We start from the raw sequence: 15,615 nt of genomic DNA on the forward strand, positions 1-15,615 counted from the left end.
TTTTACACTTCCCTATTTTCCTACAGTACTACAGATATTTTTCTTATTTCTCAATTCTTTAGTTATGTCAATGGAATATAAAGCAAAAGAGAGATTAAATGGGTAGGCTCAATTGGCCATCTTGAAATCAGAAGTCAGAAGAAATTCCCTGGCTGGAATGGGGGACATTGGGATTATAAATGGACTAGGATCATTTTGTGAAACTTTAAGTAAGCTCCTAAACACAGCAAGAGGATTTGCTAAGGACTGCACATCACTCAACATCATTCCAATCTAACATCTATGTTGATGGGACATGTGCTGATTTCAAGAGGAGATGTTGATGGTGAGTCATCACGTGAGGAGTGGTTGCTCTACCAACCATTCATTGCCCATCCTTTGCTCACAGAAGCATTTTGATTTAAGGTAGCACTCATGTATTCATTCATGTATTCAGTTAATATTTATTGTGTGTTACCTGACACTGAAGTTGAAATACATGAATGAAAAAAGAAATATAGTGTTTCTTCCCTTATGAACTTATATTTAGAAGGGGAAAGAGACACTAAGCAAGGAAGCAAATAGCATAGTTTCACACAGTGATGATGTTTAGGATGAAAATAAAGCAACATAGGGCGAATGAAAGTACAGACACTGGAGAAACAGGCTCTTTCAGTTAAGCCAATAGGAGGTCCTCCTAAGAGATGGCTTTGAGCAGAGGTCTAAATGATGGGAAGTAGCAAGCTATGTCAAGTTCAAGAGGAAACACATCCAAGGAAGAAGGATTATGAAACTTGGCTTCTCAAAGAGAAAACTTCTAAGTCAGTGTGACCAGAGTTGAGGGCACTGGAGGAGAGTGAGAGAAGTCTCACAGGTCCTTGGGAATAAAGTGAGCAATTTGATTTTTGCTTTCCCCTAAATGTGATCAGTAGCCATTAGAGGTTTTCAAGAAGGGGAACCTGACTTACTTTATTTTTTAAAAATCTCCCTTGCTGCTGGGTGCAGAGGGACAAGAATGGAAGCAGTTAGACCAGTTAAGAAATTACTGTGGTAGTGCAAGCAAGAGATGATGGGGACACGCAATACATTGTGAGCAGCGGAGGCAAAGAGAAGTGAACAGATTTGGGGTGTGTTTTGGAGTTAGACCATTCTGCTGGACTGGCTGTGGGAGCAGAACAAGAATTAAGGGTGATGTCCTGATTTTAGTCTGAAGAGACTGGATGAATGATGGAACCATTCACTGAGATTCATCTTGGATTGAGAGAATCAATAGTTCTGGAAGTTTGGACTTTCTAGTGGTGAAATCAATAATTCTAGGTTTGGACTTCTGGAAGTGACTACATTAAATAGTCACAAAGGATTGTGGAATTAGTCCTGAGGAAAGAGAAGATGGGTAATCAGTCTTGTTTATAGCCTCCACTTCTTAGTTGGTATCTTTGGGCTCTTCCTATTAAAAATGTGGTCAGCACCACTGATGGCCAGAGGGCTTGTTAGAAACAAAACCATGGATCTCACCATAGTCTTACTGAGTCAGCATCTGCATGTTAACAAAATTCCCCATGAGATTCCTATTCACATTAAAGTTTGACTATTAGGAAGGAATAACTGAATCTATTCATGAGGGAACATCAGACAAATCCAAAGTGAGAGACATTCTACAAAATAACTGGTCTGTAATCTCCCAAAATGTCAAAGTCGTGAAGGTGAAAGGAAGACTTCAGAGTGGTTCTAAATTAAAGAAAAATAAAGACACATGGTAACTAAGTGCAATATATGATTCTGAATTGGACTTGAATCCTTTTGCTCTAAAAGATATTTTTGGGACAATTGGCCAAACTTGAATGGGTCTCTGGGTGAAAGGTGTGCAAGAGTTTCTGTTGTGGCCACAGATTTCTACATATGTTTGAAAGATTTTCTTGGGAGCTTTTTGTTTGCTTCTTTGTTTTTAAAATTTTGATTGCTATGAACCATTGCATGAGGTTCTGGAGCTAAGGGAAATATTTCAGGAGTTCTCTATAATCCAAGGCCACTCTGAACACCCTCCTTACAATGGCAGCTACTGGGAAGCATAGCTTCCCAGGAACAGGAGGTGCTCTGCAGGCTTCCTTTGCATGCCTTTGCCTCTGGGTGGTATCCCAATCAGGGAAAGGGTAATCTTATCAGGTGTCAAGGAGGTAGCCAGAAAAAAAATTTTGCAGACTTGGGGTTCACTGTGTCATTCATCCCAGAAGAGCATATCCCAGAAAACCCTATTTATAGAAATATTCATAGCACTGAATCTCTTTTCCTTCTGCTTCATCTTTTCCATGAGAGATTGTATAATGTTAAAAACTTTATGCTTTCTTTTTTCTGTGCTTGTAGAAATTTATGTGTTTCTATTTAAAATTGTCAGGGTACTATCCCAGGTATATCTCCAAAGCACAAAAGTAATTTTCACAACCAAAAATGGTGAAGGTTTTCTCCATATACTTAGAGACTCCATGAGCAGGTTTGTCCTTCTGTGGTTGAAGATTTCTCTCTTTGAAAAGACTGCAATCCAATAGTGTAGCCTGGAAAATCCTAGTGTAGGCCATTTGTGAGTTCAGGGATCACGTGTTATCATCCTCTGAAAATGGAGGGCAGATAATTCTTAATAATCATTAATAGAGTTGAATGTCATCAAGAGGTTAACTCACCATTCACCAAGCAGTTATTTTTAGTTATTTGTATGAAACTAAAGTTCCTAAATTGAAGACCAGGTTTCTAGAGATTGGATCTCATGTTGAATAATCAAAATGCTGCAGAGAAGTGTGTTATTTCCATTGGAGTGTGTTAATTCCATTGGAAATTACAATTTAGGTCCCCAAATACATGGATTGAATAAGTAAATACCACTCTTCTATCAAAATCATTCATTGGTCACTTAAACTGAGACAAACTCACGACATGTGAAACTGGGTACTCATTTTTTCCAAGTCACTCAACAGTACAGCATCTAATTTAGCTGCTTCACAGTCCACTGTGATAAAAACAAATGATGTACTCAGCCCACTTGATTTGGTTGCAAAGATATGAAACGCTTTGCTGCTGCTTCCTTTTTTTTCCTGTGCCCACATCCTGTGCTCTGTGGAGAGTCACAGTTTTTGAAATATGTTGACAACACAGATAAGCAATGTACTTAGCCTTAGGTCAAGGACTGGAAACTGGTTGGCATTTGAATCATTTGCTTAAGGAAGAACCCCCCTATTCTTAGGGAGATGAAGCATTGTGTGACATGGAGCTCTGTTTGTTACTGTGTGGGGGGCATAGAAGACTTTGATTAGAGTAGCAGTCTCTCTTTTTATATCCTTTCACTTTGATTTCAAGTGTACATAAGCATTGAGTACCAGAATGAAAACAAAACAAAACAAAAATACAGCATTCCTCACACTCTTGGACACTGTCATTTCTTTCCCATTCATATTTTTAAGAGCTGAAATTTTATGCCTGATTCAAAAGTTATTACAGGAATTATCACAATGAAAATTATTATAATAATGATTCTGTAGTTCAGGCTCTTTCTTTTCTGTTAGATCTGAACAACCTGGGTGTTTAAGAAGCATGCTTTTTTTTCATCAGTCACTTGAAATGTTTCTCACTTCCACTGTGATCCAGTCATGCAGAATGTGTTAGGAATAAGGATGCATTCACCTGCATGGACCTGAAGAAAAATGAACATATTTCTAAGACTTGTGTCAAAGAAGGGAGAAATTATAAGAAACTGAAGCAATGACTCATGAGGCCTACTTTTATCACAGCCAAGGCTGTTTCTGCTTATTCATTGTATTTTCAAAGATACTTAAAACAGCAATCCAAATCCCCACCAGCTCCTCAAAGCCATACCGATTAAACATACTAATTACAGAAAAGCTATAGGTTATTAAATATGAAATATCTGATTTCCTTAAGTACTAAGTTTGACAGTTGATATTTCTGACATTTCACCTTGACACTTCTTGTTTTATGTTTATTGTGAAGGTACATCCTCAGTCTTTCAAATGCATGTTTTGGCTTGTGATTGTCTTTCAAAAAAATTTTTAGAGCAATTTTTGTGAAACCATGGGTAAGTCAAAAATTTGTGTTATTTTTTTAATATGAGTTCCATTGTGGAAGCAATGCAGCACACACAGCTGGAAATATCAACAAAGTGTTTGAGAAGGATGTGGCTTATGAATACACAGCACGCCAATGGTTTGAGAAGTTCTGTTCTGCTAACTTTAATCCTGAAGATGAGCCTTGTGGGTGACCTAAGAACAAGGTGGATAATGATGAGCTGAAAGCTGTAGTGGAAGTGAATCCATGTCAACCTACACGTGAATTAGCAGCAAGGTTTGACATTACTATTCCAACAATATCGAACCATTTGAAACAAATCAGCAAGGTAAAGAAGCTGGATAGATGGGTTCTGTGTGAATTAAATGAGCGTCAGATGGGAAATCATCTCAAAGCTTGCCTTTCTTTGCCGTCACGACATAAAGGCAAACCATTTCTACATCGTATTGTTACATGTGATGAAAAATTCTTTTTCACAATCCCAAGCATTTGGCACAATGGTTGGCTGAAAACGAAGTGGCAAAATGCAGTCCAAACTGCATATTCATCAAAAAAGGCTAATGGTGTCTGTTTGGTGGTCCAGCACTGGTATTATCCACCACACCTTCATGACACCTGGTCAATGGATTACAGTGGATGTCTACTGAAACCATTTGGACAAAATGATGAGGATGCTTGCAATTAAGCAGCTGAGATTGGTCACTAAAGACAGGCCAATCCTCTTGCAAGACAACGCTCGACCACATGTCGCACAAACAATGCTGCTCAAACTATAGATGCTGGATTTGGAAACTCTCTGTCATCCACCATATTCACCAGACCTTGCATCAACTGACTACCACTTCTTCCAGACTTTGGACTACTTCTTGCAAGGAAAAATATTCAATTCTCAGCAAGCCGTGGAAAACACCTTTCATGAGTTCATCCCTACTCGCTCTCCAGGCTTCTTCACTGCTAGCATAAACGAGCTACCATTAAGATGGCAAAACTTTATCAATAGTTTAGGCACACACTTTGATTAATTGTACTGCTTGCGGTTTGATATATTAATACTAAACTACACATTGACATTTCATATTTAATGACCTATAGTATTTTCATTTTTCATACTTTTTGGGGAACTGGCACAATAATATCAGTCTACCACAGCACCAGTTGATCAAGTTTACCAAGGCATATAAGACAAGTCCTCTCCTCTTCTTCCAACCTCTATAGGAATCCTCATCAATCTCTTTGAGCGTCTATGTGTAACTCTTCTCATTCTAGGACCTTATCTTGTTGTCAGGGACTGTACAAACTGGTAGGGAAGAAAACACAAATCAACTTGAAATAATTTAGGTTTTACATGATCAGTTCAACATAGGGTTTGTTATTGGCTGTATTTTTCAGGGAAAACTATTTGAGAAGGCAGGACTTGATCTGAAAATACAGGAATACAAGGAGGATTGGAATTCACCAAGGCGATGGGTGATGGGTTTGGTATTACAGGAGGGAAAGCAAACTGAACAAAGATATCAAAGTGGAAAGAAATTTGCTCCAACAGGCTTAGAGAAAATTGATCTGACTGGTGTGCCAGAATTTACATTAGGAGTTACGGTACGAGAAATACCAGATTTTGAAAGTGGGGAACAAATGTATATTTAATGCTGCAGGAATTAAGAAACCAAATTTTGAGAAATGGCTGAATATAATAAGAAATTGTATATATATGCTAAGCTCACTGAAAGAAACCATCTTGAAAGGTTACATACTGCATGATTTTATTTATTTGACATGCTTGAAAAGGCAGAACTGCCGGGGCAGAAAACAGATCATCATTGCTAGGAGGCTGGGGTCAGGGAGCACGGAGGAATTTTGGGGGGATGATAGAACTGATCTGTATTTTGAGTGTCGTGGTGACTAAATAACTGTATACATTTACCAAAACTTGCAGAATTATTCATTTAAAAGCGTGAATTTTATTGTATTTTAATTATACTCTTAGAAGTAGAAAAAATCATATTTAAGGATACGTTCAAGATGAAAATAGCAAAGATTGCAACAGGAGAAAATGGAAGGATCATTAAAATTTGATGCTTCAATATATGAATCAAATTTTCAAACCTGTCATGGAAGAGAGCATAAATAGAATACCAATACGTGTTTCAGGACTATATGCATGTAGTTTTATATTGTACCATCTTTCAGATATAAAATGGCATGGTTAGATTAGCTTTCAGGATGTTTTCTTAGTTACTATCAAGCCGAGATGGTTAAGTGTATAGGAGACATGAGTCATTAACACAATGTTTAAAATGTTAACTAGCAAAAACAACATTCAAAACACTAAGAATTACATCAATACCAACCTGCTCAATACCAAAAATAAACATTCCAAGTCGCTTAAAAGCAAAAATGAGTAGGCTTGCACAAATACAATTGACTACATATTAAGCTCATTTTGAAATGCAGAACCACTTTTTATGGTTTATAATTAATAAAATTAACTAGCATTTAGTTTTAATTTAACTTTTTGTTTCCTGCTCTATCACCCATCATGTGCAGTGTCAGTATTCAAAAAAAAGTCTCTGCATGTTTTTACATGCACTGATTTTGAGAATAAGCCTTGCCTCCAGGGTTAAACTTTTCTTTTAGTGGGGGCAGAAGTATTGGGCAAGCTTTGTATAATTTTTCACCTTTTTGCCCAAGGAACATAAACTCCTCAGGAACTTGGAGCTTTACAGGATTGAACACAATACGTCCTGATTCATATCACTAAGTCCCCAGCCTTTGACAAAACTAGCTAATTTCTTAACTCTATCAATATGCATATCATTTGATTGCCTGCTATGGAAATAAGCCCGTCTTATTAACAGACGATACTTTTGTGGAGTTTAAGTTCCACCTGTAATTTCTTGTCAGTGATGTTTCTATAGCTTTGTTCTTGAACACTCACTGGAGAACTGACCAAGTTTATCACACGCTTGATCTGCACTTGCACTCACAAATCAATTCTGAAAATGGGATACTTCTGTGCTGGCAGGGGACAAACTGTGAAAGCCACCAGGTCTGAATCAGGGGAAAAAAGAGTTCCAAAAATCACATGACACATTAAATATGCCTTATTACTTCATCATCTCAAGGATTATCATCTCTTTCTGAACACAGGAATGAGGAATACATGGTATTTGGTCTTGTTCTTTTAGGTCTATTTCTTATCCCTAGTCTTTTTGTATCTTTCAAAATAGGAGTTAATTTTGCACAAATTATGTGCTAAGCATTGCTAAAAACTAGCCAGAGGAGTTTCCTAGTAGAAGGAGGATATCCTTAATAAACTAACAAAATTAGTTGTATATTATGTAATTAAAAAAATTAAGTTTTGTTAATTGTTTACTACTTAAGACTCTACATATTGTTTGTAATCATCTAGATAGGCTCAGTAATGCTGTGATAACACACAATCCCCATATCTGAGCGGTTTCTCTCTTACTCGGGTATAGTACAGTACAGACCACCCTACAGGGCAGCTGTCCCCACATGCTGGCCCAGCATTCTAGGCTGCTGTGGTTTCACGGCATCTCCAATTCAACCCATGCTTCCAGGATCATAGGAGTAGAATATGTGCCAGCTCATAAATGTTTCCCCCAAAAGTGACACACATCATATCTATTCATATTTCCTTGGCCAAAACCAATCGTATAGCCAAACCGCAAAGCGCAAGAAAGTGTAAACTTTCATTGACATAGAAATAGAGAACCATATATTGGGGAATATTAGAAATCACTATCAATCATCCACAAATAAAGATGACATGTGTCAACCTGTTCAAACAAAGCCGATATACTAGTGAATATGCTAAAAAAAAGTTAGTTTATGATTGATCACGCAGTTCTTTATTGACTAAACTAAATCAATTTATTCTTTCCAACCTATAGTAAAAAATGTAAAATTATTATCATGTGTACACACACATATACATACACATAATTACGAACATACCTTACAAAGCTTCTAATTTTCAGGTTGGCACACACATTAAATATTCCCCATCTCACTAAAATAAAATAATTAATACAAGCTATTATTTATTAATTAAAATAACTAAAAATATGGAAAGTAATCAGTAAATATCTAGCTGTGCTCAAGAATGAGAAGAGCCTTTAGTAGACCAGAAGCTATGAACAATCACTAGAGAAAGCAAAAGGAAAGCCAAGCTGCTAAGATGAGGCAATAGTGAAAAGATGCAACCCACTGTCCACAGAACTTTTCCTAAGGAAAGGTAGTTAATTAGTACATGATAAATTCTTTTGGGTGAAATTTTCCCCATTGAATCAGTGTCATTGAACTTCTATTTTCTTTAGCCTCTGTTTTTTTCAATTTCTGGTATAAAGGTGTAATCGATTGTATAATTATTTAGAAAACATTTACTCCTTCCTGCCTTACCTCTAGGAAAGAATTCGACTTTCTGCCCTAATTGTTGTTGAGATGAGTCACACAACTTGCTCTAGCCAGTGGTATGTGGCTACAAGTAACGTCAGGTTTGGGCATAGGCCTTAAAAGGATTGTCTGTTTGGTTTGTCCATCTGGTTGCTTCTGAAACCCACTGGTAGAGTACACGATCCTTTAGCATGGACCTCAGAATGAGGACAATGGAGCAGATTGCATGTCTTAGGGAACAGCTGGTCCCAGAACTGAAGCCTGAAGCCTGAGCACAACCTAGATCAGCCAGGTTGCAGCCAAGCCACAGACTGGTGAGCAAGCGAATAAACATTGGCTTAAGCCACTGAGATTTGGAGAGATGTACTATAGCACATTGTTGCAGGAAAGGCTTAGCTAATGTATAAGTCAAAACCAAGTGTTTAGAGACAAATATGTTTAGAAATGCTTTAGCTAAGTAGATGCAATTGGTTATGAATAAACTACTCACTTCAATACAATCCCATATTCACTGAGCATCTGTCTACATGTCAGAGACTATGTGAGAGATTATTCAAAAATTAAGTATGAATATTATTAAACAGATACTACTTTTAGATTAATTTCTTGGACTTTTTAATAAAAGCCATTCTAACTGGGGTAGGTAATATCTCATTGCGGTTTTAATTTGCATTTCCCTGATGGTAATAGATGCTGGCATGGATGCAGAGAGAAAGGAACACTTATACACTGCTGGTGGAACTGCAAATTAGTACAACCTCTATGGAAACAGTATGGATATTCCTCAAAGAACTAAAAGTAGACTTACCATTCAGTCCTGCAATCTCACTACTGGCTATTTACACAAAGGAAAAGAAGTCATTGTATCAAAAAGACACCTGCACCCAAGTGTTTATTGCAGCACAATTCACAATTGCAAAGATGTAGAATCAACCCAAATGGCCATCGGTTCATGAGTGGATTAACAAAATGTGGTATACGTATACCATGGAATACTACTCAGCCATGGAGAAGGATGACTTAATGCCTTTTGCAACAATTTGGATAGAACTGGAGACCATTATCCTAAATGAAATATCTAAAGAATGGAAAAACAACCACCACATATACTCACTATTATATTGGAACTAACCGATCAGCACTCATGTGCATAGAAGGAAGTATAAGTCAATGGAAATCAAACAGGAAGAGGAGGGAGGAAGGGATGGGTGAAAACCTACCTAACGGGTACAATGAACACTATCTGGGTGACAGGCACACTTATAACCCTGACTCAAGCATTACAAAAGTGATCCATGTCCTAGCTCTCTGGGAGGCCAAGGCGGGCGGATTGTTTGAGCTCAGGAGTTCGAAACCACCCTGAGCAAGAGTGAGACCCTGTCTCTACTAAAATTAGAAAGAAATTAATTGGACAACTAAAAATACATAGAAAAAATTATCCAGGCATGGTGGCGCATGCCTGTAGTCCCAGCTACTCAGGAGGCTGAGGCAGAAGGATCGCTTGAGCCCAGGAGTTTGAGGTTGCTGTGAGCTAGGATGACACCACGGCACTCTAGCCCAGGCAACAAAGTGAGACTCTGTCTCAAAAAAAAAAAAAAAAAAGTGATCCATGTAACCAAAAACATTTGTACCCCAGTAATATTAATACTTTGAAATTAAAAAAAGATTAATTTTTGGAAAATTGATCTGTGTTTTCTTAATTGCCTTGTAGAGAACATATCCATTCATGTACAGATAATAATATTTTGGATTATGCTGATTTTTAAAAGGCTTAGAAAGTTAGGGTTTACTATTAGTTAAGAATTTAAATAATCATCATTTTATTCTTCTAACTATCCAGCTTCTTAGCATTTATATAAGTTGAAGTTTTGAGAACAATCAATCTGAAAACATTATTGAAGATATACCATGTGAGAACAAATAAACAAATTCAAATTATACATAGAAGAACAAGCGTCCAGAATGTACCCCACACAGAGTGAGTTAGAATTGGAAAGAGGAAGAGTTAATTAAAAGACGATGTCGTCTTTCCTTTAAGGGGTTGATATTTAAGCCCAGCTTTATGTCTATGTTCTTCTTTCTTGACAGCTTTTTGAAGTATAATTGGCATATAATAAACTGCATGTAATTAAAGTGAGCAATTTGATATATTTTGACACAAAAATATACTCATGAAACCATCACTACAGTCAAGATAGTGAACATATCCATCATCGCTAGCTTCCTTCTGTCCATTTGTGATCCCTCACGCACCCCCTGCATTTAGTATGCTCCCAGTTGGTTCGATTCTAGGTTTTCCCAGAATGCTGGTTTTCCCAGTATTCTGGTTTACTGGTTTTCTAGGGAATACTGTGCTTCCCTACTAATACGGGTTTATCAAAATACCTATCAGAATGTGTTTCAAGCACGAAACCCTATAAAGTAGTTATTGTTATTAGTATTGTCCCTTTTATATAAAAGGGGAAACAAGGGATTAGAGAGGTTATGGAATTTGTCTGAGCTAATATAGTTCTGAAATTCAGACTGAGGATCTCGTGAAGTTTGTAGGTACACACTAAAAACTTGTTGAATCAATGACTTTAAAAAAATCAGGAAAACTCTGTGAATCCTCCCCCTGCAGTTGTAGACTCCTGGAGACCAGGAATCACGCTTTTTATAGGAATTTTGCTGTTAAATAATCTTTGTATCTCTAGCATCTAGTCCATTATTTTTATATAGTTGGTGCTCAATACACATCACCTGAAAACTAATGCATTTCCTATGGAATAAAATAAATAGTCATTAGAATCTGGATTGTTTTATTCCTTTTCAGTTAGCCTTCCTGAGCTTCATTATCCCTCTGAGTCACTTCTGAGAATAAGTTTCCTAAACTTTGAGGTGGGGAAGGAGGTACACTACATAGAGACATTCTCTTAATCCCTATATCTCAACTTTCTATCCTCCCGATACTTTTTGCAGTACCTGATATTTCCAAATGCTGAGTCTCTCAATGGGTTTCAAGTGAATCTGTCACTCTCCTCTGTGTCCCCTGGTGCAGGGACTTAGTGTGAGTTTCCTCTGCTCTGCTAAGATAGTGAGTAAGCACTCTTCCATCTACTTGCTAATGTCAAAATATCTGTTGTATCTTTCCCTTGCTATTGTCTTTATGGGTGAACACCTTTCTGTTTGTTTCATTGACATTTTTTGGAGTTTTGGAATGGGGAGAAGATAAACATGTTGTATTCGATAGAATTTCAGAACCTAGGTAACATTTAGATCAATGGTTGGCAAACAGCAATGAGTCAAGGATATGAGTTGCCGAATTCACTTTTTTGTCTTACACAATTATATTTCCTCATCCACAGCAGGAGTGAATTAAACTAGATGCAAATGTACAAATGTTCTGGGAACAATAATTCTAGGACTTTTATGAGGGAAGAAATTTTCTTGCCAAATTACTTGGGATGAGACAGGCTAAATAAGACTAAAGAGGTTTCATTACTTCAGAGACCTTAATGTGTTAGTGCTCATTGTAGAGGCAGTAGCAGGAGCAGCATTTCCCAAAGTAGTCTGATCATGGAACCCTTTTACACACACACACACACACACACACACACACACACACACACACACACACACATTAATAGCTCTCAGATATAGTATTCCCTGGAACAGAGTTTGGGAAATTCTGACCTAGATGATTGCTTTCAAATTTTGAGTTTCTGTGACTCCAAATTAAGTAATGATGACATTTTAGGAATTATTTTTTGTTAATAACCTTATTATTTCTCATGGATTAAAGATGAACTGAAGGATTTAAACTGTGGTGTAAAGAAAACAAAATATATACACAGCCATGTATACATATACATACATCTCTACACACTATCTATACAAAATAATGGAAAATAAAACTAATAATTTAAGAAATATTTATTCCATCTTCTCGATGCAAGTGGTAATTCTAAGACTTAGCATGGGAAATAGAGCATATAAAGTAGCATGGTTGCTCTGTCATCCTCTGCAATTATGCCCCTTAATTGACATAATTCAGAGAAGACACCAGATGTCATGGCACAGAAATATGCTAAATCGTGTCCTCATGTTGCTCTCAGTTGTGGCTTCTTTCTCTGGGGCTCAAGGGTTCTTGTCTATCGCTGCAGTTGGAGAATGCCCCAGCCCTAAAGGGATTTTCTTTACTGTTTTCTATATTCTATCTGCTTACTGAAAAATAAGTAATAAGATAGGAGTTTTCTACCTTCTCCTAATGCCTATTTGAAGCAGAAGTAAGAGGAAAATTTTTAAATGTGATACGCTATGCCTTGCCATGTGCTAGAATCATGCAAGAACATTTATGTGCTTCATTTCATAATTAAATCTCTTTAAGAGGTAGACATGATTATGTCAGTTCAGTTCAAATCAATTTTTGGAAAAGATGAGAGATATCTATATTTGAACATTCCTAGGTTATTAAAACAAAGGAGCAAGAAGGTATGTTTCCACACGAAGGATAATTGTAAGGTCAGAGATGTAACTTGGGCACATCAGGCTCTGACAGCTGAGCTCTTTCAACTCTAAGCACCCAATACAGTGTCATGTGTATATGTGTGTGTTTTAACAAAAATTGACTTCTACTGTGTATGCTGTTTTAAATTGTTTAGTTCTCATGCATTGTGCATCTATTTTCATTTAATTAAATATTCTTTTACAGTAATAGTTTAATGGAGTCAGTCTGTATTGAGTGGATGAACAATAAGTTATTTAACCAAATTCTCTATCATTAGGGATGGCAAACTTTCTCTGTAAAGGGCCAGACAGTACATATTTTAGGCTGATGTGCTGTATGACAACTACTCTGTCGCAATAACTACTCAACTTTGCCATTGCCCTGGAAAAGCAGTCAAAGATCCAGATTTACAATCCAGATTTATTTAATACAGCTATTCTATTTTCAAAATCCTACATAAGTTAGTATTTGTTGGAACATTAAAAAGATTGTGGGAGTATTTTTTATTTAACTCAAGAGAATAAAGATAGAATAGTATAGGGGAACTTACGACTTTTCTTTATGGGTTGTTGTATTGTTTCTCCAGTTACAATGAGGAAACCCTTTTTAAAAAACAATGATCCCACCTCATTTGAGCAACTCAATACTCCATAGCAAATTACCCTCTTGGCTATTTTTTATTTTTATTTTTTAACAACTAACAGGATATACTGCTTGGATGAGTTCTATCCGTTCCCTCCTACTGCAAACAATAAAAAGACAAGGATTGTTAAGCATATGATACATTTTTATCTTCCCAACATAGTAGTGGCATTAATAGAAGAACAACTGAGCCAAAACATTAGTACTCTAAAATCAAATTCATCTTTTTAATAGATATTTCAACATTTAACTGAGTTAACTCATTCAGTTACTTGAAAATATGCTCTACAAATAGTTTATGTTATAAGATATTGAATGAGGTTATGTTGATCAAGCTTCCATCTTTAAATGTCTGTGAATGTTTCTCTAAGTTGGGGCTGAAGGGAAGGTGCTGTTATTATTTTGTGTTTGGCCTTTGTTTCATCAGTTTTTCTCAAGCTTTATTTCATGACCACCATCTTGATCCTCCCACTCCACCCCCCCAAAAAAAGCCTTCTCAGACATTTTTTCCCCTAATTGCCCCCCAAATGAAATTTTAGTACCACAGATACATTGTATATCTGTTTGTGTACTGTATATATACATAAAAAAAGATTATTTCACCTTCCAAAAGCAAATTTTGCCCCCTTGGGGGCAATATCGTTCCCATTGAAAAACGCATGGATTACATCTAATTCAATTTTTTTCCAGGGATTGGACTAATGCTCCAGGAAGTAGAACCAGGAATGTGATCACTGTGTGCTAGAGAACACTTAGGACTGCTTGTGGAGTACCCTTCCCTGGTTTAACCTTGAGCAGAAATAAGGAGCTCTTCTGTGCCGACACATAGCCATAACAGACTTTTCAGCTTTCATGACAAGACACAATCTTACTTCATTGGCTAGAGCACACGGATTCTCATTTAACCAGCAAAACACAATGGCTGTCCTACAAGTTCTTTTTAGGATATATGGATTCAAATCTGCCTGCCCCAGGACTTATCAAAATCTATGTACCTGAGGGTTCAGTCTATTGATTTCTTACTCAAAAATCAATTCCTTGATTAAGTCAAACCTTCAAAAAGCATCATTTTGCCATAGAACTACTTACTTACTTTTCCTGAATTGTAATTTGCTATTAATCCCATTCTTCTACACTGATGGTCATTTTACAGAACCACCCTATGCAATTCATTACGGTGTTTACTATACAGATGTTCTTAAAGTCATAGCTCATTACAGAGGACAAATGCTCTTTACGAGCATGGAAGAAATTTCTCTTTGATCTTAATCCTGTGAATGGATATGTTTCTCTTGAGAAACACATTTGTTTTTCTTACAGATGTAGTGAATCATATCTATTAATATTTAATGGCCTACCTCTAACAAACGTATCTAGTGTTAGAGAAGGGCTTTTTTTGTACTAGTCTAACTTCTGACTTCATCATTGTATTTCACATTCTTTTTCACTTTAATCTGATTTAAATTTTATGTTGTTGTGAATTTATATTTTAAGATAATTTTATGGAAGAACAAAAAACATATGGAAATCTGTACAAATCGTAACTATAAAGCTTGATGAATTCCACAAAAGAAACGCACCTACGTAAACACACCTCCAAATGAAGAAATAGAACATTACCAGAAGCCCTCGTATGTCTCTTCTCGGTCAGTAGTGTCTGACCCCATCAAGATGACCAATATCTTGACTTCTAATGCCATAGGTTAGTTTTGCCTGACTTTAAAATGCATATATATAAAATCCTACAGAATGTGTTCTTTTGTGCCTGGATTTTGTCATTCAGTATCATGCTTATAAGATTCATAAATATCATTGCAGGTGGGAATAGTTCATTCTTATTATTGAATAATATCCCATTTTTAATATACTTTAATTTTTTATTTTATTGTTTATGGACATATAGGTTATTTTCAGTTTGAAGCTACTACAAATACCTCTTATAAAAGACTTTCTGTGAATATATTACAAAGCATTCTATAGACCATATATTTAAGATGGACCATATCTCGTTTGAGTTCAGT

Source organism: Propithecus coquereli, unplaced genomic scaffold (genome assembly GCF_000956105.1).
Source record: "Propithecus coquereli isolate 6110/MARCELLA unplaced genomic scaffold, Pcoq_1.0 Scaffold37, whole genome shotgun sequence".
NCBI classification, from domain to species: Eukaryota; Metazoa; Chordata; class Mammalia; order Primates; family Indriidae; genus Propithecus; species Propithecus coquereli.